This window comes from Spermophilus citellus (assembly GCF_964194105.1).
Source record: "Spermophilus citellus genome assembly, chromosome: X".
NCBI classification, from domain to species: Eukaryota; Metazoa; Chordata; class Mammalia; order Rodentia; family Sciuridae; genus Spermophilus; species Spermophilus citellus.
The window spans coordinates 123,443,250-123,447,097 of record NC_138190.1 but is presented as its reverse complement, the minus strand read 5'-3'; the positions used below and the strand labels follow the sequence as shown (position 1 = coordinate 123,447,097).

Genomic DNA, 3,848 nt, shown 5'->3' with positions numbered 1-3,848 from the left:
CCCACAAAGTCATCTCTAGCCCAAGGTATCTTATAAGGTTACAAGGTACCAAAGGGAACACCTTTGTAAACTGAGTCAAATGGGGGAAAAATCAAGGGTAAACAGAAGACAAGGTTATACCTGTGAGCATGTGCAGACATAGCACATCCCCCTTTTCTCCAGCTAAATTTGCTCTCAGTGTCACAGACTGCAGTCTCAACACTGTCTGCTCCCATCTAGCCCTAATACATCCTCACCCTCCCCCAGTCCCTGATTCTCTACCCAGCTCTCTGGCTCTGGATGAAGGTAGAAGTAAACTATGTCAAGATCTTGGACATGAATTCGTTGAAATGTTTGGACTACTACTTGGGGTTCACAGTCAAGATCTCAGCCCGTACCCCATGCTTCATTGTTTTGGTGGTGTGTGCAGCTTTCTTCTTAGGATCATAAGGCATGAAGATGTTGATGATGGCCATGAAATAGACCACCTTCTTGGGGGTACTTTCATGGCTTTTCATGGCATGGACATCAACAGAGGGGTTGAATTCCCTAGGACCAAAGAACAGGGGAAATCTCAGGAGGTTACCAGGGCTGTCCAGAGGTTTGCCATAGGAGCAAAACAGGTTACTACCCACCCCGTCATTCACACTTTCTTTGTCTTTTTCTTGTTCTTCCACCTCCATCTCCTCCTGTTCCTCCAAGTCCACATCTTGGATGTCCACCAGCAGGTTGTAGTCAGTTGTCTTTATCTGGGCCAGGAACTCAATGTCCTACTTCAGTTTCTCCGGGAAGTTCTATTTACTCTCCTCTCCTACATGCAGCTTCTGTCCTTCATTGAGGAAGTCATTGTCTTTGAGTGTTGAAAGTACTTGGCCTTGCCTTTGTCACTTGCTTCTCTGGCAACAGTAGAATCCTTGAGGTCATACTTGCCAAGTGCAGTGAGCTGATGGCTAAACACATTCCTTTGGACCACCATGTAAGTTTCCACTATGTCCACAGTCAGGCAGTACATGCCCAGGTACTGTGGCAAAAAAAGGGTATCACCATGACACTCCACTATAAACTGGTGGTATTTCCTTAAGATATTGTGCATTTAAGCGGCATCCTCACTTGACAGCTTTGATGACAAAGCATTGGTCATAGGTGGTGAAGAAAATGTACCACACCTTTCCTGGCTCTCACTGTTGATGGGGGCACTGTGTATCACTGAGTTCTGGTAATCCTGATCATCAATTCCAATCTTCTCAAGGAGATTTTGGAACACCATCAAGGACTATTCTTTAAATTTAAAGCTGCTGGGGAAGTTCTCCTTATTGAAGATATGATTATCTACCATGATCTTGCTGTAGGCTTTGAAGTCATCTGGCATTAGCATAAGAGGGACAGGAACATTGCTCAGTTCATTGATCATGTTGTTCACCCCACATACACATATGAATGCTGAGGATTGGCTCACTGGCCAGGAATACCTTCACTTTCTGGCACAAGAAATGCTTCATCTTGTTCTTGGTCTTGGTTTTGCTGACTCTGAGCAGTGTCATGGCAACTTCGGTAGTGCTGGTGCAGTTGTTTGACATGCCTAGGGCCTCAGCAGCAGTCAAAGTGGGCACCAGGAAGATCGCCCACAGGCCAGCTGCCTGAGGCCACTAAAGGATTGATCTCCATCCAGCCCCACTGACTCACCAAGCCCTGGTTGCACCAGTCACGTTACCTCCCCACCTAAACCCTCTTGATGTGTTTTTGAGTGTGATTTGCTAATATTTTATTAAGGATTTTTACATTATGTTAATCAGGGATATCGGTCTTTAGTTTTCTTTCCTTGATGTGTCTTTGTCTGATTTTGGTATTGGGGTTATACTGGCTTCATACAATGTATTTGAGAGAGTTTGCTCCCTTACTATGCATCTTTCTTTTTAATTAATGTTATATATATATATATTAATCTATACTTATTATGGATCTCTTAAAGTCAACATGTAGTTGGATCTCCTATTTTTATTCTGTCTGAAAATTTTATCTTTTAATTGATTTATTTAGATCATTCACACTTAAATTTACTATTGATTTATTTGGATTGATACAAAAATGTTTTACCTATTGTTGTATGAAGCTTCTTTTTTCCTGACTATACTGATTTTTAATCAAGCATTTGATATGATTCAAATTTATGTCTTCTTTTAGTCTATTAATTATACTTCCCTTAAAGCATTTTAAATGTTGCCCTAGAGTTCATAACATATATCATTAATGAATCTATGTTCAACTTCCAATAATTTTTACATTTCCTGTTTAGGGAAGACAACTGATAACCATGTGTTCATATTTGTTCTTTCCATCCTTTATATTTTTATCCATCAGAGAAGATTTCATTGCCATGAAACGCTTACAGATATTTCTTTTACTTTTGAGTGACACTTTAACTTGATGTAGAACTTTAGTTTGTGCACTTTTATTTCTTTCAACACTACATGTTTCACTACGTTCTCTCTTGGCTGGCATGTTTTGATCAGAACTCTTTTATTTCTTGTCCCTTTCTCTCTCTCTCTCTCTCTCTCTCTCTCTCTCTCTCTCTCTCTCTCTCTCTCACCCCCATACACACACACACACACACACACACACACACACACACACTTATACTTAACTCTGGTTTGGGGGCAAGATTTTTTTCTTTGTATTTGTTTTCTACATTTTTATATGATGTGTCTAAGGGAGATTTGTTTCATTTTGCTTTGTTTTGGATTTATCCTTACTAATGTTATTTGAGCTTCCTATATTTACTTACATTTCGGTAATTGATTTAGAAAGTCCTATGTTATTCTTCTTTCCAATATTTGTTATGCTCTGTTTTTCTCCTCTTCTGTTATTTTAATTAAATACCTAATACATGATTTGTAACTGCCTCTCTATTTATTTGGGCTGCTATAACAAAATACTGTAGACTGGGTGATTTATAAAAATTATAACTTATTATAAAAATTTATGGTTCCTGGAAAGTGCAAGGCAGAATTGCCAGCAGATTAAACATCTGGTGAGGACTCACTCAGTCTTTCACAAATGATGCTTTCTGGTTGTCTCTTCAAATTACATGAGGGAAATACAAACTTTTTTTTACTTCTCTCTTTTAAGATCCCTAATCTTAAAAGATTAATATTTTAAGATCTAATAATCTATCAAAAATTCCACCTCCGAATATTATCACACTGGGAACCAAACTTCATCATATAAATTTGGGTGGGAGGGGATAATCTTTTGTTTTCATGTTTGTTTACTTATTTTAAGCCAGTACTCTACCAATGAGCTGGAAGCCCAAACTTTAGAGTAGTTTTGAGTTGCATTTCTTATTTATTTATTTATTCAAATTAGTTATACATGACAGCAGAATGTTTTCCAATTCATAGTACATAAATGGAGCACACTGTTTCATTTCTCTGGTTGTACACGAAGTAGTCACATTGTTCATGTCATCATACATGTACGTACGGAAATGATGTCCATCTCATTCCACCCTCTTTCCTACACCATGGCCCCTCCCTTTCTTTTACTCTACTTTGCCCAATCCAAAGTTCCTCCATTTCTCCATGCCCCCCCCCATTATTTATGGATCAGCATCCACTTATCAGAGAGAACATTAAGCCTTTGGTTTTTTGATACTGGCTAACTTCACTTAGCATGATACTCTCCAACCCTATCCATTTGCCTGCAAATGCCATGATTTTATTCTCTTTTAATGCTGAATAATATTCCATTGTGTATATATACCAGTTTCTTTACCCATTCATCTATTGAAGGTCATCTAGGTTGGCTCCACAGTTTAGCTATTGTGAATTGTGCTGCTACAAACATTGATGTGGCTGTGTCCCTTAGTATGC

General features: G+C 38.7%; 1 pseudogene across 1 annotated transcript; it reads right to left on the bottom strand.

The window, feature by feature from the left end:
• Positions 1-296: 296 nt before the first annotated feature.
• On the bottom strand, positions 297-1,556 carry LOC308639389 (phosphatidylinositol 5-phosphate 4-kinase type-2 beta-like; annotated as a pseudogene). Its single transcript has one exon. The product of its transcript is annotated as a phosphatidylinositol 5-phosphate 4-kinase type-2 beta-like (transcript).
• Between the last annotated feature and the right edge of the window lie 2,292 nt (positions 1,557-3,848).